Raw genomic sequence first — 23,870 nt, forward strand, 5'->3', positions numbered from 1 at the left:
GTGAACCAATTCAATTCTACATCATCTCCCTCTTTTGAATTCGTGGCTCTCTTATCTTTTCTCCTGTTATGAAAAATGATGCCCAAACTTAGCATTTGATTATTCCTACTATGCGTAGCCTCCTTGTACACACAGGCCGCTGAACATAGGTGGAGTGAATCATACAATCATTCTAATTGAATCCACTGCAAATTGTGTTATATAATCTCAACTGGGCCTTCACTTCTGCTAGGCAATTCTCCCCAGAGTGCCTTTTCATGGTTCCCCTCCCCCCACCTTCTCAGTTGAGAATTTGGGCTCATATTTGTTTATGAAAAAATCAAGACCATTCACTATGAGTTCCCTCCTGTCTCCTTTTCCTCATCTCATAACACTCATATACCTTTCGCCACTATCTCCGCTTTCACTGCTGCCTCATACAATGAGGTTGATTCATCATGTGGAGGGTTTGGGACTGAAGGAGAAAACAAAGTTATTGAGGACTCAAGCCAATGACATAGAAAAGAGATCTCCTAATCCCCCAGGGTTATTATCCCTTAATGTAGATGGCCTAGTCCTGTGAGATAAGGGCCCATTGTAAACCCAAAATATGAGAAGCATTAGATCTAGATTAATATCATTCCCTTCAAAGTCACATTGGAAGGATGTATACTTATTTCAATGAGTTCATCATTACCCAGTCATTTTCAGAACCCATTTGCACACTTTCTTTAATATCTTCAGTAGTGACAAGTCTTTATCCTGTGAGGACAGATATGAATTTGGAGACAACCAGAAATCATTTGCAGCTATGTATCATAAATAATTGACCTTATCAATAATTAACTCCACCAAGGCTTCACCTTCTCTCTGTCCAAGCAATCTCATTCCTTTTCATCTCCAACAATATGCCTCTTTTGTCATTCCCACTCTGTCACTTATTTTCAGTCTCTCACTGTCTCCTGGTCCCTTCCCTATTGCCTACAATCATGCTCATATCTCCTCCATTCTCAAACATCCCTCACTTGATCCTTCCATGCTTTCTATTGCCCTCTAGCACTTCTGAACTTTGTGATTAAACTCCTTGAAAAGGTCATCTACAGAGGTGCCTCCACTTTCTCTCTTCTTATTTCTCTTTAGAGCCTTACAATCAGGTTTCTGACCTTATCATTTCACAAGAATTGCTTTTTCTACATTAGCAATGGTTTCTTAGTTGCCAAATCCAATGGTCTTTTCTCAATTTTCATTCTTCTTGACCTCTGCAGCCTTTGACACTGTTGACCACCTTGATGGTCTCTTCTCTTTAGGTTTTTGGAATACTATTCTCTCCCTGGTTTTCCAACCTATGTGATCACTTCTCCAGTCTCCTTTGCTAGACCATTCAGATCATGCACTCTAACTGTAGGTATTACACAGAGTTCTGTCCTGGGTCTTCTTATCTCCTTCTGTACTGCTTCACCTGGTGATCTTATCAGCCACTATGGATTTAATTACCATGTCTATACTGATGATTCTGAAATTTACTAGTCTTGCCCTATCTTCTTTGCTGGCCTCCAACCTCACATTTCCTATTGCCTTTCATACATTTGGTACTGGATGCCTAGTAGACATCTTACACTCAAAATGTTCAAAACAAAACACATTATGTTTCCTCCTAAACTCTCCCCTTCCTACCTTCCCTCAGGCTTGCTACCTAGGTATTATCCTTGACTCTTCACTATCTCTTATCCGTAGGCAATCCATTGCCAAGACCTGTCGATTTCACCTTTCCACATCACATGAATATGATGCTTTCTATCCTCTGACACTGCCCCCATCCTCTTAGAGGCTTTCATCATTTCATGCCGGGGCTATTATAATAACCTGCTGGTGACTCTGCCTGCCTTTGATATCCTCCATTCAGCCACTAAAGTGATTTTCCTAAAGCTCCAAGTCTGACCATGTCACTCCTTTCCTCAATAAACTCCAGTGTCTTCCTATTGCCTCTCCGATCAAATAATAATAATAATAAATACTCTGGCATTCAAAATCCTTTTAACCTGTTTTCCTCCTGCCTTTCCAGTATTGTTACACCTTACTACCCTCCATGTGATCTTTGATCTAGTGACTCTGGCTTCTTTGCAGTTCTATGAAAAAGACACTATATCTCTTGGTTCTGGGCTGTGCCCCACACTTGGAAGGTTCGACCTCCTCATCTCCACCTACCGTCATCTTTAAGGCCCTTCTAAAAGTCTATATTCTACAGGAAGCATTTTACAATGCCTCATAATTCCGGTGCTTCCCTTTATTAATTATCTCCTATGAATCCTGTATATAGCTTGTTTGTACATGTTTGTTTTCTTGTTGTCTCCCCCATTAGATTGTGAGCTCCTGGGTTGCAGAGACTGTCTTTTGTCTCTTTTTGTATCCCCAGTGTTAGCACAATGCTTGTACATAGTAAATACTTAATAAACGTTTGTTGACTGACTTCCAATATACATTTGTATTTGCTCAGAGCTTTGTAGTCTTAAGAAAGCTTCCTGGGGACAATGAGAGGTGAAATAACTTGATCATGGTCATGCAGCCAGTATATGGCAAAGGTAGTACTTGAACCCAGATCTTCCTGGCTTTAAAAATCATTCTCTAAGCACTAAGCAACACTACCTCTCATAATATATGATTTTCCTTATGCATTTTTTTTGTTAGTCTTGGTGAAGAAATAGCTTTGTAAAATATAAATATTTATGTAAATGTAAGTGGTTTTTATTGTACTGATCATAAGCCAGTTCTGGAGAAAATTCTAAAAGAGCTGATCTAAAAAGGTTTTGAATAACAATAGAGCTGTTGGAATAAGAATGGTTATAATGTGGCTACAATGAGTAGAGTACCTCTCATTTGCTTTTTACAGTTTCTGGTTTACTTAATAAATACTCAATATAGAGTGCTCATTTGACACTTAGAAGAGTCCTATCCTGCTGCTGCATGGAGGTTGGAGCTCACCCTGGATTCTTGAAAGCAATGCCAGCAGTCCATAAACTTTGGAAATCCAACCAGCCAGGAAAGGCTTCAAGGGTATGCATGATGGACTGTCTCAGAACCAGCCTAGCTGACTTTGGAAAAACTTATCACTGGAAGGTTGGACTCTAGGTAAAATATTTTCCTTTATTTTTTTGGTTACAGAAACTTATGAAGTTGCTACTATTTGTGATCTGCCCATTGAAGGGATTACTTTTATCAATGAAACAAAGAAGCTTTTTTATGTCTTGAAATGGGTGTTGTTCATTTTAAATATAATAATAATTATTGGAGAATGGCCAACTAAATTGTAGCATAGGAATGTAAAGAAATATTAGTGTATTGTAAGAAATGAATGGGAGGAATTGAGAGAAGCATAGGAAAAAGTATGTGAACTGATCCAGAACAAGGGAACAGAACCAACAAAACAACATATATTATGACTGCAACCATGTAAATGAAAAGAACAACAAAAAAATTGAATAGACTTCATGATGACCAAGTTTAGCTCCAGAGAACAGATGATAAAATGTATCTCTCTGACTTTGTTGGATAGGTGGAGAACTATGGGTGTAGAACACTGTCAGAATCAGATTGATGTGTTTAGTTTAGTGCTAAAATCTACTCCACCACTCCCCCTATTTTATCATACTGTGCTAAAAAATGATGACTCTCAGAAACAATATTGATGCAAAACAAAAAAAAAATTTAATACAAATTAAACAAAATCATAACTAGTAAATATTACAGTTGAAAACCTCTTTTATAACATGTGCTTAAAAAATGCCAAGAGTGCCCACTGTATCTGAATATGGATTTTCTGATTGCTCCAGAGACAAAATAGAAGTATCTTTATTTATTAGACATGTTACTGAAATACTGTATGTAAACTTAATTTGTGTAAACTGAATCTTACGTTTGAAGCAGAGGGGACTATTTTAAAGATCCTGTAGTAAATCTGTTTGCAAAGCAAATCATCTTCCCCTAATTTATTTTCTCCCTCAAAATGACCTTTGATCAACAAGCCTTGAATAAAAGAATGTACATATGTAGTTAATTTTCATTGTAAATATATTGTAATTTTAAGTTCCCTGGATTTTTTTTTGTAAATGAGATAATAATAATCCAAGCCTCTGTGTGTGTATGTGTGTGTGTGTGTGTGTTTTAAACTAAAACTAAGCAGGGAAGCATAGCTATGTTTGGGGGGACATGTTCCCTAGTTCTTAGAAAAATTATAAGTAAGGTGAATTGTACTAAAAAATAAAGCACAAAAGGTTCTAATTTCCTGATAATAAAGAGTTTCAGCATGAGTCATACTAAGCAACAATTGTGATGGAGTCCTAATGGAGTTGCCCCCAGCCTCAATAGTCTAACTTCATTAGAGGCCCACTGTACCTCCCTCTCCCCCACCCCCATTCAGTATCCTCACTTGTTCTCTGCTCACTAGAACAAGTGTGTCCCTGAAACTCATAGTTCTCACAGAAACAGCAGGCATGGGAACCCAGACACTGCCTCAACCTAGCCATGACCCATTCCCACAAAAACAGATGTGTTCTTGTAGTCAATCACAATCATATCATCCATCTAGCCCAAGACAGGACCACATACCTAACTCTCTATCTTGACCAGACAGGACCACAATGGCTAGCCAATTGGAGGGCAACATGACCAGAATGCTTAACCACTGAACTATAGACGGGACCCCTCCTCCATTACATAATCTCCTCCTGCCTTTTTAATATTAATCATATTCCTACATTCTATGTAAATTTCTGTTATGTAATTGCATCTTTACCCTATAAAAATCCATTTTGTTTTCTCTGAAGTTGCTGGCTCCTCTTGGAACTTAGTCTGCTTCAGGAGAGGTGTCAATTTCAATAAATGCCTGTACTTGGATTAGAGGTGAATTCTCTGAGAGGGTTCCACCACAGCACACCAGGAAACCTCAACAGTTTTTGTCGTCCCTGGGTCTAAATCTCAACAGTTTCATATATTAAAAGAACATAAACAATAAAACACCCTGACTATGTGAATACCAATTCTAAGCAGATGGAGCCCAAACCCTAATTTTTGCAACCCTATTTTAAAATAGGAATGTGTGGGCTAGCCATACATACAAAAACATAAGTCCAACCTACTCTGGTCTTAAATTGTTGGCTGTTTTCAATCAGCAACATTGGGCTCTGTAAAATAACCAAGACAGAAATTGTTCTACCTGAATTTGGTATCACTGTTCCACAGGCTCCTTGCCTAAGCCTGATGATGACAAACAATTTCTATTAGTGTTGTGCAGTGCAAGGTCATTTTATAATACAATCTGCATTAGCGGATATTTTTAACCATGTTTAAAGTACTAGGAGCTGTTGGCTTCTGCCAACAAAAAGTAAGCACAGAATCCTGTCACTATATGTTTGCATAGTCTATCTACTATTGCTCAGAGAACAGCCACAAATCACACACTGAGTGACATGGCCTTCACTGCTATTTTTTGATATCTCCTTCAGGAAGGTTGCTATGAAGCTGAGACTGCTAGTAGAAAGAAGGGCCCCAGTCAGGGAACTTACTATTTAAAAGCAATTGATTCTAATCAAAAGTAGATTCTTAGGGGTATTCCAAGGTACACCAAAACAAAGTCATGCAATTTCACTGCAGGAAAAAAAAATTAAAACAAAAACAAAAAAGAGCTGCTTTTTAACAATTGTGTTTCATTGTTATTAAATTTGATTTAATTGTATTTAATTTGTTTTTATTCAATTCAAATCAATAAAAATTATTAAATGGCTATTATGTATCAGACAGTCTGCTAGGTGCTAGGGATGAAAGAAAGAAAGAAAGAAAGAAAGAAAGAAAGAAAGAAAGAAAGAAAGAAAGAAAGAAAGAAAGAGAAAGAAAAAGGAAGAAAGGAAGGAAGGAAGGAAGGAAGAATATACACTGCCCTGAAGGAACTTACATTCTACTAGAACGATACAAAATATATAATAATAATCTTAACTTTAAAATTAAAATATCAAAACCTAACTAAATAGAAGTAATTAAAAATGATTTCTTTTTGAGGCAATTGGGGTAAAGTGACTTGCCCAGGGTCACATAGCTAGTAATTGTCTGAGATCACATTTGAACTCAGGTTCTCCTGACTGACAGGGTCAGTTCTCTATTCACTCTACAACCTGGCTGCCCCTATAAATGAATTAAGAAAAAAAAACCTTATTAGCTCAGAGCTGCTCTTAACCAATCAATTCCCTCATATCTTCAAAAATCCAAATGTGTAAATGATTGTTCCCTCCTTCCTCTTTTGCAAACTCTCCAACATTCATGCTGTAAACAGTATTCTTTCCATTCTGAAAAGGAACTGTGTAGCCCTAAATCAAGTTTTCACTCAGGCAAAAACCTTGCCAATACTCAAGAGAAGAGAAATAAGAGAAAACTTTCAGTTTGGCCTCAGGATAGCAACATAGAGCTATGGGACAGCAATAAATAAATGAGGAGAAACATAAAGATTCTTGGCTGAACCACATCCTTATTCCCCTCTAGTTGGGATCAGAAAGAGTTTGCCCCTATGTCTGGTTTTTTTTTTTTTTTTTTTTTGCTTTTTAGGGGAAAGGCTTCAGAAAGTTATGAAAACAATAGCAGATCAATCATCAAAGTAAAAGCTTGTGCAAACCTCAAGTAACAGAAAGCATTTTCTCTCCTTCAATTCATCTTGAACTATTTACTTATTTCTTGCAGTGCCTGGGTTCATTTAAGAACCAGTAAGTAGATACCCATAATAGCTCTGTAAAATGGCTTCTACAGGCATTAGCATTGCAGTTTTATGTGTGAGGAAACCAAGGTTCAGAGTGGTTAATCCATGTCACACAATTACTAAATGTAAGAGGTGAGGAACCCAGGTGTTCCTGACTTCCAGTCCAACAGACTACCCCATGCTGCAAGCAAATGAACTTGAACCTGGATAATGTTGGGCCAACCCTCTTAGATTCTTTGGCAGCTCCTTCTCCCTGGATAAATACTACTGAAGTTAAGCCAACATCTCTTAATTTATCTAGAATCTCAAATGTAATGAGAAGTGAATTTCCCCCTTCTTAGCAGGTCTGCTCTCTGAAAGCAACATAACCTTTAGAGCAGAAAACAGGCCCAAGACTTACAAGAAGGAATAATTAACACTGTTTAAATGTCAAAATCCTTGAACACATTTATTTTAAAAACTAAATTATGAGAAATAATTCATGTTTCAGGGAATAAAATTTCAATGGAACCAATCTGATTGACAGCATACTTTTTACACTCTATGCAGTGATATGACAGACTACAAATATAAAGCAAAAATAAGGTTGAGCACCCATGTTATAATCTGTCCAGGGAAAAGAATGATTAATAGAATCATTAAACATTATAATTTTCTTTCTGCTCTACATAACACCTACCCATTATGTTCTGCTCTTTTGCTTGATGTTGACTTTAAGCTATGAGAAAAAAACTTTATCCAGAGAGCGAAAGAAATTTGTGAGTCTACATGTGATAAACATAAAGAAAGATTTTGCAGTTATACAATGAACTTGATCAACATAAATAGAATAGATCATTCTAGGCCCAAAGTTGGGTTTTAGATTTGAATGAACCATTTTGACAGTGACTACCTGCCTCAGTTTCTCAACTGTGAAATAGGTTATAGTTTTTATATCACAGGGTTGTCATGAAGAGCAAATGAGATATTTGTAAAGTACTTAACGGAATACCTGGCACATCTTTCTTTTATTCCTTTCTTTCTGATGACTGCTAAGATGTACTGGTCAAAAATTTATACTCATGGTAACATTCTCACTTTGAGAAAGAAAGGGAAGAATGACAGCCAGGTTTATGGAAAAGATCCTAGAAATACTGCAAAAAACCCAAAAAGCAGTCAGCATCCAAGTGTAGGGATTTCTGATGTGCTGCTTCTCAGATAATATGATGCTAGAGAAGCCTGGTTTCCTAAAGAATATGTTATTATGATTCATTACCAAACCAGAGTAAGCACTACTCATGGCCCCTCCCCATCAATTCAATCTGTAGCCAAATTTTATCAATTCTTTTATATCTCTCACACTTCTCTTTGCTTATATTTTGCTTCATTCCATTCCAGTATAGACCCTTATCATCTCTTACTTCCAATATTACAATGGCCTCTAGTAAATGTAAGAGGTGAGGAACTCAGGTGTTTCTGACTTCCAGTCCAACAGGCTATCCATTACTCCTATTCTGCAAGCAAATGAACTTGCACCTGGATAATGTTGGGTCAACCCTTTAGATTCTTTTTCACTATATGTTTGTATGCAGTCATTTATCTCCAATCCATATTTTTTATAGCTGTCAAACTGATATTCTTAAAACACAGATATGATCACGTTGTTATCTAATTCAAAAAATTCCAGTGTATCCCCTTTGATTATAGAATATCACTGTGTTTCCACAAGAAGGTAGAACTGTTGAATAAGAAGTGTAATCTATAAATGGACATTGCTACCGTCTCTGCAATTTGGAGTCTTAGAGAGCTTCCTAGAGCTTTGAGAGATTAAATGACTTGCCATATTTACATAGTCAACATATGTATTCTTGGTTCTCAGGTCAGTTCTTTATCCACTACTCCATGTTGTATATAGAATAACATACAACATTCTTATTATGTAAATACCTCCACAATATGACTTCCACTAGCATTTCTAGAGGTTTTTCATACTACCCCTACTTCTTAGGGATAGGTATGGGTACTGAGCTTGTTCTTTCTTTGGTTTAAGGAACTCCTTTAAATTCATAGAGGAAAGTCCTGCCAATGCAGATCAATATATTCTTGGTCACTTGTCTTAGAAAGTTGCTGAGAGCAGTGAAAGGTTCAAAGATTTCTCCATGGGTCTTGTAACTTATAACCTTATTACAATAAACAAATGTCAGAAGTAGGTCTTGAACCCAAGTTTTATGAGCTTTGAGATCATGTCTCCATCTACTATGTAGACCATCTTGCCTCACTCTAACCCCTACATACGCTCTCCTTCACACATTCTTCATTCCAATTAAAGTGGCCCACAAGATGTTCCCCATACATACCATTCTGTCTTCCATTGGTGCTTCTGCCCAGACTATCTCCACTTCCTGGAATGTACAACATCCTCTCCTCTACTTTGTAGAATATCTCGCTTCATTTAAAGTTCAGGCTCACCTCCTACAATAGGCCTTTCCAGATTCATCCATCCTCTCCCTTTTCTTTCCCCACCACCTGCTACCAACTGCTGATGCTCTCTCCTCTTGAAATTATTGTTACTTCTATAATATTTTGTACTTCTTAACCATGTAAATTATTTCCCCCTCCCTCCCAGAAAAAATGCAAACTTCTAGAGGATAGTGACTGTTAGGTTTTTTTTGTCTTTATGTCCCCGGTGCCTAACGCAGTGTCTGGATAATGGACTTTGAAATCAATTGAATATTAATTAATTAGTATTATCACTTGGGCTATTCATTATCTTTCACTCTCAAAATGTAAACAGTAGACTTTTTTTCCATTTATATGTATGGTTTATGATATGTTTTATACATTTTTTCAATGTAGGTCTTCATTGCTGGTCTACATGTGCCATGTAGCTCTCCATTGCCCTTTGAACTAATTAAAATATTGATTTTTTGGAAATAGCATTGTTTGCTCTTTTTGTAATCCATGGCAGAGTCAACAATAGAGATAAGGAGTAGATTTATTATTTTAGTAATATAAGGAACTGCTATTTCCCTGTTTAGAGCTTGCACATATATGGTTGTTAGTGTGTTATCTTCTTTACAATGTGAGCTCTTTGAGGGCAAGCCATATATAGGGGTGTGTGTGTGTGTGTGTGTGTGTGTGTGTGTGTGTGTGTGTGTGTGTGTGTATACATTGATTGGTTGGTTGGCTGTTGTCCTTCATTCTCAGAGGGGACCAAAATGACATCACCATGATAAAGTCAAGTTTCAATGTGTCCGACTGTGGCTGATCAGACCAATATGAGTTTGGGATGCTCTACCACAGATTGGGCACAGATAGTCCATGTGAACATTTGGGGTGGTTACTCCAAATTTGCGCATCCTACATTTCCTTTGTGCTGTTTCAATTCTTCATTACTCATAGAGCACAGCACCCTTTCTGATGTGGGCACGCCATACCTATGCCAATGTCTCCCATGTTGCACAGTTAAATCCAAAGTTCTTGAGAGAGACCTTGAGAGTGTCCTTGTATTGCTTCTTCTGACTACCATGTGATCTCTTGCCCCATGTGGGTTCTCCATAAAATAGTCTTTTTGGCAAGGGTACATTTTGCATTAGAACTATGTAGCCAGCCCTCAGAGTTGTGTTCTCTGAAGGATAGTTTGAATGCTTGGCAGTTTAGTTCAAGTAAGGACCTCAGTGTCTGATAACTTATGTTGCCAGGTGATCTTCAGAATCTTCCTAGGACAATTCAAATGGAAGCAATTTAGTTTCCTGGCACAGCACTGGTAGACTGTCCACAGGCCAGCCTCATTGCCAATGTGTACATCCTTGGAAAGTACACTACCCAGGTAAGTGAACTTATTCACAGTATTCAAAACTTCTTCATTTGTTGCAACTGATAGTTCCACATATGAATGTTGTGCTGGTAGCGATGGAGCACCTGTATTTTCTTGGTGTTAATTATTAGGCCAAAATTAGCATAGGCAGCAGAGAATTGATCCAAACTTTGTGGCATCTCAGTTTCAGAGGCTGCATTGAGTGCACAATCATCTGCAAACAGAAAATCATGCACCAACACTTCCTCTTCTTTGGTCTTGGCTTGTAGCCTTTTCAAATTGAAGAACTTACCATCAGAATGATAGCTGACCTTGATTCCATGTTCATCCTCACTGAAAGCATTTGACAACATAGCTGAAAACATCATGCTAAAAAGCATGGGAGCAAGTGCATAGTCCTGTTTCACTCCATTGGTGACTGGGAAGACATGAGAGCATTGTCTACTATCCAAAATCTGGGCAAACATGCCATCATGAAATTGACATACAGTGCTAATGAACTTCTCTGGGTAGCCAAATTTTGACATAATTTTCCATAAGCCTTTGTGACTTACAGCGTCAAAGGCCTTGGTCAGATCTATTAACATTGTGTATAGATCTCTGTTCTGCTCCTGGAATTCCTCCTGCATACACACACACACACACACACACACACACACATATACATACATACACACACACACACACACATACGTTTTCTTTCTTTGTGTCAATAGGGATTAGAACAGTCCCAGGATCATGATAAGAGCTTAATGCATGTGTTTTTGACTTGACTTGAAACTCCCTCCACCAATTCTGGTTGTTACCTTTACTTTAGCTTTTGATTTTAGAGAATTAGTTTAGAGAATTAGAGAGGTTAACTGACAGGGTCAAAAAGTCCACATATGTTATGCAAGGACTTGAGCGCAGTTCTTCCTGTTTTTGAAGCTAGTTCTCTATCCACTAAAACAAATTACTTCTAAGAGCAAATAATACTGTGATTAAGATCTTATTGATCTACCTATGTTAAAATCATGCGAGATAAAATATTGTCAAGTTTTCCTTTGCAGACAGTGTCTTTGATAAAGATCTTCTTATATAGAAGACTGGGATAAAAAGTCATAGTAACAGATTTGTCTCAGATACTGAATTCAATTCAGTAAACATTAATTGCTTATTATGGGTAAGACACCATAAGAGTAGGGTTTATAAAGACCAAAAAAATGAAATAGTCCTTGTCCTCCAGGACCTTACATTCTATTGGAATTTTAAAGATAAATCAGCTTAAGTGAACTAATATACCTCTCTCTTAAAGGAATTCATGTTGTAATGGTTCAACATCATAGCCATTAGCTTACAGTTTTCTAGCTGAAAAAATTTATAATCAAAGCCATTTTAGAGAAACAGCATGGAATATGGGAAGGGCTGACCACAGTTAGGAAGACCTGGGTTCAAATACTACCTCTGACACACTCTGGCTGTAAAATCTGTAGGCAAATCACTTATACTTTCAGTGTTCCTAAATGATCTTGAAGAATATAAATGACAAAGCAGGAAATTCTCTGCATTGGAAGAAAAAGTTTCTTACCTGGGATTCTCTACAATCTGCATCTATAGCCTCTTCCTCACAATAACTTCCCCAAATAAAAAACCCAATTAATATATTGGATTGGCTAATACCTGTGAACATAAAATTATTTTATGTCTCAACACATTAAAATGAAACTAAACTAAAAATAAAACATGGCAGAGGAAATACTTTAGCTATCAATTGTTTAAGAAAACAAGAATTTCTTTTCTTAAATCCCGTCTCTGAAGGATATATTTTATTTATGAGTCACTTGAAATGTGTTTTATTTTTGGCATGTCTTCTGAGAAGCTAAGGTCATGTCAGCCAACTGCTAGCTGATCAACAATTTGACAATTTGAAAGAGAAAGCTCATAAAACTAATTTTAGTTCCACATTTTTCCATTTCAATTTTTCTTTGAAGAGAATTTAATGCTACAGTTTTTGATAGCACATAAAATTTTAATTTGCAACTTTGAAATGTGTAAGGCAAATGTCAGTTTTTGCATTGGTCACATGAATATGTATGTATGTACACACGTATAAATATATACATCTGCCTATATGTATATTTATATATTTATGTATATAGATATAGATTATTGCTTATTGACTCCAAGCTTCAATGTATAGTTTAATATTTTGCATATACAATATAAGGAAGAAATATAGAATAATGTATAGACCAGAAAGAGACCTTACAGATCATCTAATCTCAGAAGTGATTTGTCTGAAAAAGGTACTGGAAGTTGAACTCAAGTCCTCTGACTCCAAACCCTATCCACAGTTTTATTTAACACTTAAATTTGGAGAAAGCACATTTAATGCTATATTTTGCATTCATTTTTCAATGACTACTCTTTAGGGTTTTAGATTTCTCATTTAAAATACACAATTGTAGGCTCACCAGTGTCATTGTGAGATATGATCTAGATTCAAGATTCAGAAATATCTATGGACCCACATAACTCTCGCTAGCCTGTAGCACAAGGATTATCACTATAGTCAGATACAAATGCTATCCAATATCTTCAAGACCTTCTTCATCTCATTTATCCCAGTCCTTCCCATTTCACCAGCCAATAAAAATAAAAAAAAAAGATTTAAGAGCTTTCCATAAGCATAAATTGCCACAGGAAAAGGAGAATTTAAGTGTATTACATTTCTTAGACCAGGTGTTTTGAGGCCTACCTTAATTTTTCATAGTTAGTACATATAAGCACAAGCTAATGTAAACATATGTAAAAAACCAAGTTACCATACTGCTACTTCACACCTTGTTCCCTCCACTCCCCAAAATCAAATTCAGGCTAGAATTGTAAATCATACTATGTTAGATTAGTCCCAAAATGGGGGTGGAGTACCAGTATGGTAACTTGACTTAAGAAAATGTTAATTTGTAAAATAGTCTTTAAGAAAAACTTACTTTCAGTGATGTACAGAACATCAAGAAAACATAAGAAATTAATCTGAATCTTGAGGCACAATAGTGTGGTCCTTCCTCTAGGAAGTGGGCAGTTTGTTGTGATAGAATGGTGGCGGATGCGTAACAGAGTGACTAGGGAATGGTTATGGTTTTCTTTCCAATCACCTTCCCTCCCTATTGCACTGCCACTTTTTGGCAGAGAGTAATTTAGAACAGAGGACATTTCACTTAGAGGTTAGCCCAGGTATTTAGGGAAAACAGGGGTTAACCAGGTTGGTCCTAAAGGCAGTAAAAGATCCCCTTGACTTCAGTTCCAACTCCAACACTTATAACATACCCATGGACTTTGAACCAGTCACTTGGATCTCAGTTCATTCATCTGGAAAGTAAGGAAATTAGATTAGATAACCTCTAAGATCTTTTCCTGATCTGCGTATTGATATCATGTTTTCTTACTCATATTGTAGTAACCAACATCAACACGACATGCCAGTTTGACTCTTTTGTTTCTTTTTGCTCATTCATAAAATAGGGACAATGCTTATACTGTGCTTTTTATATAAATGTGAGTGAATATTATTATTCAATGACTATTTTTTTTTCTCTTCATGGAGCAGTCATTATTTTACTCCTCAGTGAGGGCCTTTACTAGGCTGCTTTAGATGAATTGCAACAAAATCTCTCCACCATCATAAACATAAATCTAGACAATGGCAAGGGACCCTTCTTTATATAACCGTTCAATTTCTTATCCATTACTATAAATCATTTGCCCATTCTGATGCCTCAGTGTGGCATGAATGTTACTTTATTTTTTCAAAAGCTATTATGGCAGTGGAGTATTAGGCAAGGCAGGTCCAACACGTAGGAAAGGTTTAGAGTATGAAACTGGTGATTTCTGTTACCCAGAGACCAAGCTAGCTAAATTCAGAAAAGAACATCGACGGAAATTTGGACAGCAGGAAAGGAAAATTTTCAGACATAGTTCCTAATAAATATCATTTTCTAAACTATAGAAAAGTTGTAATATGCATCAATGCAAAGAAAATCTACACCAATAAAATCATATATCCTTAAATTATTGAAATTAATATATGCTGGGACTATACATCTGTCCCACAGACATCTGGAATTTTCAATAGTTAACCTGGCCTAGATCTCTTCATAAAAGTCCAAAGAGAAAGTAACATTTGAATCTAGTTCCTGAACAGTTCCATGGAGGCTGTGAATAAAGGGAGGGGAATCTTTTAAAAGGAGTCACACAGGAGTTTATTAGTAGAAAACTCTGTAAGTATATAATTTTAAAAGAAGAGGCTGACAGACTGAGAACAAGAAGATCTTGGATTGAAGTTTCAGGTTAAGTAAATTTTCTTATAAAAAGCTCACAGGAGGTAACATTTGGAGAAAGTTGCATTCTTCAAATCAAACCCAATGATTAATTGGAAGGGCAAAGGCTAGTCTATCAAATCTGGGCACAACATAGAAGGTATGCTGAGGATTACACAGAATTGCAAGAGGATCATGAAGAGAGGAGAGTAGGTTGAAGGCCGTGAAGAAACTACAGACAGTTGTTTAAAATTGTGTTATGTGATATTTTATATTATAATGTACAAATGATAAAACTATCCTCTTTAAGACATCTTTTAGAAACAGACTGGGGTTAGAAATCTAAACTGAGATCTGGCAGCTGCTATGACATTGTTTAAAGTAGGTCACAGATGGGAAGGAAAAGGCTTATGATCAAAGGAGTTAACATCTTTAGCTAATCACTTTATAAAAGTAAAATGAATAGAGATGGGAAATGTCTACTTGAAGATTGATTTACTTCATCTGGTTAGACAAGCCCCTGATACAACAGGAAAAGTGAAATGTGATTTGACCAATAGGAGAGGAAACTCTGATGACTTTGATATCCAGTCCCCAGGGAAATCATCTTCAAAAGGGAAGAAGTAAAAAATGAGCAATAGGAAAATATAAAGGAAAACAGAAAAGACAGTTAACTAAATAACTCAGGATAAACCAACAGGAAATATGTTAAGCAACATGAGAATACAGTCTCTAAACCAACTAGATGAATCCAGAAACCTATGAGTAAAATTGTAATACAAAGCAAAATGAATCAACACCTGATGAAGCAGAAGACTCTATGGATTATCAAGAGAATATTGAACCATAACAGGTTGTTCCTGAATTGCTTAAAAAAGAAATGAGAAATATGAAAGCAGAATTTGGACCTGAATAACAGAAATAATTGACAGAATAAGAAAATTCAGATCCATAGTGGCAACTGTCACCAGAGAAACGTTATTAGGAAACAGTATTAGGAATGTAAATATACAGACATGAAAGACAATTTGGAAGAAAATCAAAAAATAATAACATTTATAGAAACCATGATCTCCATACAAGCAAAATGTATTGATTTCAAAAATAGGACATGTAGAAATAATGTAAGGATAATTAGTTTCTCAGAGCAGAAGAAGAAAAAAACTTCAGCACTATAATGTAAGGAGTAATACAAGAAAACATCCTCAAACCTCTGAACATAGAACACAAAAAAATCAATCAAAAGGTTTGTTTCCAGTAAACAACAACAAACCATGCTGAAAACTCCAAGATACATAGTGGTTAAATATAAGAATTCTAATGATAAAAAAAATTCTACAAGCTACTAGGAGAAAGATCTTTGAACACAAAAGAAGTGAAATTCAAATAACATAAGACTATTCTGCACCCACAAGAAATCATAGGAGAGGACGGAATAACATGTTCTGGTTCAACAGAAACCAAGGTTACATATCCTGCAAACCTGAGCTTAATCATTAATGAAAACAGATGGATGTTAAAAAAAAAAAAAAAAAAAGAGATATGTGTGAAACCTTGCTGGAGAGAAAATTAGACCAAAAAATTATTTGTTCCTCAAATACCCTAGACAATAGAAATAGAAGAAAGATAAATATAATAACTAAATAGAACAACAACAAAAATAACAAGAGGGAAATCATTAACAGATTTCTTTTTATAAGTATGTAGGTGACAAGAGCAAAAGCAGAAGTCAAATAGAGGTGATGATGGAGAAACAGGCCAGAAACATGGACTAAAATTCACCACATTCCACCTACAGACAAACAAATAGCACAGAATACAAAAGGAGGCAGAGGAAGAATAAGATAAAGGGGAATTTTTGATATATCTTACACAAATCAAAGGTTAACAAGGAAGGGCAAAGAACTATGGTTTTTCAGAAGAAAGTTTACAGGAGAATAGAGAAGGATGAAAAGGAAGGGACTGAAATAGGATGAAAGAATTAGGGAAAATCTTATTTCAATGATGGGAGGGGCACCAGTGATATAGGCTCCCTTGGGAGAAAAAGAAATATTCTATAAGGAGACCCTTCAGTAGGTATAAACTATGCGGATTTGGCACATAGAGACCATTCATCTTGTCTTAGGAGAAAGGGAGACAGAACTCCTAGAGTCAACTAACACATATATAGGATACAGATCTAGAGAGATTTCATGGCAAATGGTTGTATCAGCAAGGGCTCTATCATACACAGGAGGACCTGCTGTACAGGTTCTTAAATCTGCTTTTATAAACAGAAAGCAACTTTTGAGGGGTCAACAATCTACTTTAATCAAACACATATATCATTCACTTATTTCAGGAGGAAAAGCCAGCACCCTGAACTTCAGAGAAAATGCAGAGAAACAAAAACCAACAGACAGGACTTCCAGTTGTCTGACCATAAGCAATACATACATCACAGATCAAGAGACAGATCCAACTGTCTGACCATATATTCATAATTATCAGAGAGAGAAGCACCAACAGCTGGATTTTCGAAAGGGGCTGTTCAGGGAAGCCTTAGCAACTGCCCAGAGTCTTGATTGGCCAAAGAAATGCTTCCAATGAGTAAGCCCCAAAGTAAAAGAATATTTATACATTTTTCAGAGCCAGAGGGCATCACAACTCTGGAGAACCAGTGCCTCATTAGAAATTAACAAAAGGTGTGGTCCATCCTACAAAACAAATCTCCCCTAATCAAACTTCCTTTAATGGGTAGACTCATTAATGAATGGGGAAGATCTTTAACTCTCATTAACTTAATTAACATTACAATGGTTGAAGCTATGACCATAGGGAGGGCAACCATTAATAACGAACTGTACAAACTGAGATGAAGGAAAAATCTTATTATGTGGAAATCCTATCACCTGTAGGAATCAGAATTTTTAAGAGCATGGCATAACAGAAAAAGTGTGGTGGGGTTAAGATTTAAAAGACAATAGGATAGAAAGTGTTTAGTATAGTAAACTCAGAATAAGTACTTTTAAAACTTTTATTCCCTGCGGAAAACAAAGGCTAAAAAACCTAATAATTACAAGAACCATGAATTAAAGAATAAAAGTGTATAACAGGGAGAAAGGGAAGATAAATAATAGAGAAAAATAAAGGAAAAAATTTCTTTGTAAGAAAAAAAGCACAGAAAATTAAATTTAAAAATTAATGAAGAAAACAAGTTGAAAGGAAAGAAAAGAAGGGAGATTTTGCTTCACTGCTCAACCCAAAGCAGAAGAATTAAATAACTAGAAAATAAGAAGAAAGAAAATGGAACTAATGAGTTAAACAAAACTCTGAAACTAGAGAAAGGGGTAAGACAGGAGAGAGAAGAGTTGAATGTAGCTTGAAGGTGAAAAGAAAATAGTACATGGGAATATGATTGCCTTAAAGTTGTTATTCAGAGGTTTTCAGTAGTGTTCCACTCTTCATGACTGCATTTGGAGTTTTCTTGGCAAAGATACTGGAATGGTTTGGCATTTCCTTCTCCTGTTCATTTTGCATATGAGGAAACTGAGGCAAACTGGGTTAAGTGACTTGCTAAGTGTCACATAACTAGTGCCCGAGGCTAGGTTTGAACTCACGTTCTCCTGACTCCAGGGCTGTTCTATCCACCATGCCGCCTAGCTGTCATTTCCTTAAAAGAGATTATGCTAAAATAAATGAAGAGATAGAGTACTGTGCTAAGAGAGGGAAAGGAGAAAATTCTAATTTGGTAAATGTCTCACTTAGACATGATTAAACTTAGTAATCAAAAATATGTTTAAAGATTATTTTAAATTATATGCACTCATCTATGTATGTGTGTGGTTTGTTCAGACATACCTTTTCTTCCACTAAAGTATTACACTTTAATGGAAAGGATACAAAATAAGAAGGGAGTGAAAAGTAGTTTCTCTCTAGTTCATCCAGAATCCAGTCCATATTGGCCATTACTAGTGAAGAGTTGGAAAGAAGTTTCCTCACCTCTATGCTCAGGAAAGGATATTATCTTTTGTTGGTGAAAATTACTATTAAGTCATTGGAAATGAAAGAATACAATAATAATGGAAATCTTTATTGAGAATAATTTTTAACTGTGCTTTAGAAATCTTTCACTAAAATACCTTTACTGAATTATTATTTAAGGACTATATTTTCTTCTTATGCTTTACTTCTATGAACTTGAGAAGGTTAAGAGCAAAATGAAGTTAAGTAATGATATTATCTAAATGAATTTAATTCATTTTCCCAGTTTTGATTTTCTGAATATTTACAAATTAAGTTTTATACAGAACACAAAATGTTTTTTGATCATTTGCTATTAAAATACTTAATTCTTTCACTATTAGTATTTGGGATTATAGAAATATGCTTGGGTGTTCCAAATTAAATATTTCTAGACACTTTGTAAATTGTATCAAGATATGGTACCTGTCTGTTAGGAATTGACATTCTCAGAAAGGGAGAGAAATGATCCGATTATTTACCAAGTTACTACTTGACAACCTGCCTAATTCTTCCCACTCAATACTTCCTATTTAGGAAATGGCTCAGATTCTTCATAGATTGCTACAGTTGCTTTCTTCTTTGCTAGGCTGAGGGTAGAATGAGCAGAGAAGTGGACAGCTGCTACAGAACTCCAGCTATGCTGTGATGGATGGGCTTGTCTTTCAGTACTTACAGAGCTGTGTTGTATTCTATTTTTAAGGTGACAAGAACACTGTATCTCTCTGTATTTCCTCGTCTTCCCCTGGGTTATGGAGGAAGGGAAGTGGGAGAGCAAGTGATTAAGAAGGAATGTGGGTGGAATACCCTAAAACCTGCCCAGCATTCAGAAAACTTCCTGATGGGCTAAGATTAGTAAGGGGATAATACGATGGACCAAAGGGTCTGAGCCAGGAGTACTCAGAAAGGGCAGCACCAAAGCAATGGGTAATAGAAGTGTAATGCTTTTCTGAAGCCAGGAAGCCAGACGCTATGGTATGAGGTATTCAGGCTAGAGAGGATGATGAAGGACAAGCAAAGCATTTTTTTTTCCCATTTAGACACTATTATCCATTCCAGGGCTGTATAGTTTTCTTTTATCTTCATTTAGACTTAGTCTTACCATCAAAACATTAATTTTGAATTTGCATTTTCTTTTTACACTTATAGATAAAACTTAGAAAAATTCCTTTGGTTCTGGGAGTTTGTAGTGGATAGGAACAAGAAGAAAAAGAAACGTAGATGCTAGAATCCACTTTAAACTGGCAACAGTAAAAAGGGTACAGCATATCCTCAAATGAAAGCAACAAAGAAGATTGAGGAGCCAAAAATGTCAGGAGTCACAGTGCTTTAGAAGGGAATTTAGTCACAAGAAAATATTTAAAATGTATTCAATTCTTCAAAAGTCTCCTCGATTGGCTCCCGGGAGGAAATGAAATTAACCAAAATTAACAAGGTCTAGGGTCAAAGAATGGATCTTTCACGTATGGTTGGCAGCAATAGGATTGCAACCCTTAGACCTGTAATGCCTGGAAAGGGACAGTGATTTTAAAGAAAAAGTAGAGATATTGTAAATATACTCCTCTTTTCCCTGAGTCCTACTATTTACTGCACAAAGTATGAAAAATAATTAGGAGATCTGGTACCCTGGGTAGTCTTATCTTAGATTCTCAGCTCAGTGACATGGAAACCTGAGAAATTTGCATATTTTCTAAATAACCATAATTTATTCTTTGTTGTGGAAGGTGTGTTTCACTTATGAAAATAGAGGCTTTTCTGGAAGAGCATTTCAGGAAGCAAATTTTTCTTAATGAAGCAATGTCTTCCAACTGAATCATCAACTTGGAGACTTTTCCATGAAAATAAAGGTCCTTCAATCCAAACAAATGTTACATTATGTAATAGACCTAGCTTTGTGCATGCCAGATCACTTAATATGGTACCCTGCTTCTCTGCATTCCTCTACCATATAAATGGGGATATTCGCCTTCTATTGTCTTTAAAACGCTGTAAGCCTGCCTGGGAGAGTTGCTCTCTTTCCTGCAGAATCCAGATGGTGATCACACACAGTTTACCCACAGAGTAAGTGCCATGAACTGAACTGGGAGTGAAGGAATACCTTCTCCCTCATCCCTTTTACTCTGACTTTGAGAAACAGATCTAGGGACTCTGTTTTTTTAAAATTAATTTTGTTCTTTTTTCTTTTCTTTTCTTCCTTCCTTCCTCTCTCTTTCTTTCTCTTTCTCTCTTCCTTCCTTCTTTCTTTCTTTCTTTCTTTCTTTCTTTCTTTCTTTCTTTCTTTCTTTCTTCTTTCTTTCCTTCCTTCCTTCCTTCCTTCCTTCCTTCCTTCCTTCCTTCCTTCCTTCCTTCCTTCCTTCCTTCCTTCCTTCCTTCTTTCTTTCTTTCTTTCTTTCTTTCTTTCTTTCTTTCTTTCTTTCTTTCTTTCTTTCTTTCTTTCTTTCTTTCTTTCTTTCTTTCTTTCTTTCTTTCTTTCTTTCATCTCATATCAATGGAGATCCTCACTGGGCCTAGGAGTTTAAGCCATGTTGACCTTAGAGCCACCATTCCACATAGGATGTTGTAGCTAGCTAGTCTGGCAGAGAAGCCTGGAAAAGCAGGGTTCTTGGTACTCAACCTTGAGGGGTGGGGTTGGACTTGGAACTTTGGACTGTTTTCTATAGGAACTGCACTAAACTATAAACCTAATTCCCTTTCCTTTTTCAGAAACTGAGATAATGAAAAGGAGGGGAAGGGTATTAGGTCCCATGTATGGGGGAATAAGTTTGTATGTTTGTGATTATACCTTTAAAGTAAATATGCTAACTTGACTAGTAAATGGTTAAGAGGATTTGGGGTCCAGTGGAATTTTCTCTACTTAAATAATACTATTGGTGGGGGCTGGAGTCATTTTACAGAAAGCCTAAATACTCCTAATACCCTTAAAGCATACCAGAGCACACCTCCTTGGGGGAGGGCTGAAATATAACGTGCCTTACCTTCAGTTAGTGGTAGGACAGGGTATTTAGTGTTACATTTACAATGTGGGAAATCTTTAACATGACATATTTGAAAGGAAAATAAAATTCTTGATAAAAAGAGTAAATGATGTGGAGAAATACAAACCAAATCTATGTAGTTAGTGAAGCTGATAAAATATTATATTGGCAATTGCATTCTCTTTGGGAAAGCTATAACAAAGGCTTTCAGCAGCCTGGGCAGTGAATGGCATTTGCTCACTAGTTCTGTAGCTCCCTTCTTTCCAGAATAAGGCCATCAAACAAGCATGTAAAATTCCAAGTTTAGAAAGTACAAGAGATGGCAACTATGTCAATGCCTGAATCATTTAGGTGACAAAAGGTTTTGAATCATGACTGTTAGCATGTCTCTGAAAAAGCCTGACTTGCCACTTTTACTCCCTTGATCCCAGGAGCAGCAGTCTTAGAACACAGTGGAGTATAGGTTACCTATTAAGTCAGTTTCCTAATTTGTTTTCTGAAGTATAAAATCTCATTGATGGTTTAATTTAAGCCAGGTATACTTGCATTCCTCCCCCCCCCCCCCCCCCCCCAAGGCTTGCTATCTGAGGTATCCATATCAAAAGTCAGAAAGCCTCTGAATTGCATGGATACTCTGTCATCTGATCCAATTTTGACCAATGCACTGGGTTTTAAGGGAAATGCTAGAAAGGAACAGCTGGCAATACACTTTATTGGGTATAAGTTCAAAAATAAGATTTAGATTCATATTTTCTGTTTCCCAAAGCTACTCTATCTTGATATTGCTAAATATGTTTTTGTCAAGATTGTTTTTATGTACTGTTAAGGTCTTTTGCTTTCATGCTGGATTATGAGAGATAGAGTAATATTGAAAAAGACATATGAAAAGTATGTTATATACCTAGGTATAGGAGAAAGAATACTGTATTTAGAATGAGAGGACCAGGGTTTTAGTCATTGAGTATTTGTGTGACCTAAGGTAAGTCACTTTACTTCTTAAGCCTTAGTTTCCTAATATGTAAAACAAGAGGGGTTAGACTCAGTGATTTTTAGGGGTTTTTTCTAATTACAAGTATGTTCATGAATAGTGTTTCCTAACCGTGATGTCAATGAGCAAAATCCATGGATTACCCAACAAAACAGCATGTTATAATGTCGGAAATGTTTTTTTTTCTATGTGGATTATTAGATCAATCTCTTTTGAATGATCACACAAGTTATTAAAATTGATCCTGTAATGTTTAATTTACTTAATTGGTACAATGCTTTCTGTAATAGGAACATCTGGAGATTCTTATTATTGCTATCTAAGAATTCCGTCTTGCATTTGGATCATGTGTGAACCATGCTTCACTTTCAACAATTATACTTCTATCAGTTTAATGCATCACACTATTGATAAGGGATCACCGAACAGTAATCTATGGTTGCCTCTTTCAAGCAATCTTTGTTATTAAAATATGAATAAATGACATGTTGGAAGACAGCTTTTATGGTTGCATTTTCTTCTAAATAGTCAATTGTTTTTGTAATCCACAAACACATTAGGATCTCAAATTCTTTATACCTCTCCACTTGTGTGACTTAGTATTTGTAATAGGTCACTTTAATTATCTTAATATCTGCAGGAAGTTTCATTATTTATAAAAAAGTTATTTGGTATATTCTTTGCTTGTCTTGTTGGTAATTCATCTCCCAGAAGGTGTAAAGAGCAAGGAAATGAACAATCCTTCTGTATTTAATTCTGATGAACAAGGTAGAACTATTTTGTGAAGAGAAAGGGCAAGAAACCTCTCAGGAAAGTGATTGCATCATTGGAGACTTTGTGTTACCCAAGGAAGGGAGCATACTGACACAACCAGATATGTATTCTAGATTTTAGGATAAAACATTTCAAGTGCTCAAGTAAGAAGAGAGATATGATCTTCTGCGCAGTGATTTTAAAATGACAGAGTAATCAATCAACAAGATTTAATTAAGCACTCTTGCTATGTAGAAGGCATTGTGCTTGCTGCTGACTGTGTAAGTACAGAAAATGCTACAGTCCTTATTCTCATAGAGCTTACACTCTAATGACAGCCAAA

The 23,870-nt window shown here is 36.2% G+C and overlaps 1 protein-coding gene across 1 annotated transcript in view; it reads right to left on the reverse strand.

Moving 5' to 3' along the window:
* Positions 1 to 23,870, reverse strand: part of KCNH7 (potassium voltage-gated channel subfamily H member 7) — a 632,488-nt gene that overhangs the window by 487,698 nt on the left and 120,920 nt on the right. The window lies entirely within an intron of this gene.

This window comes from Notamacropus eugenii, chromosome 5 (assembly GCF_028372415.1).
Source record: "Notamacropus eugenii isolate mMacEug1 chromosome 5, mMacEug1.pri_v2, whole genome shotgun sequence".
In the NCBI taxonomy this organism is placed as follows: Eukaryota; Metazoa; Chordata; class Mammalia; order Diprotodontia; family Macropodidae; genus Notamacropus; species Notamacropus eugenii.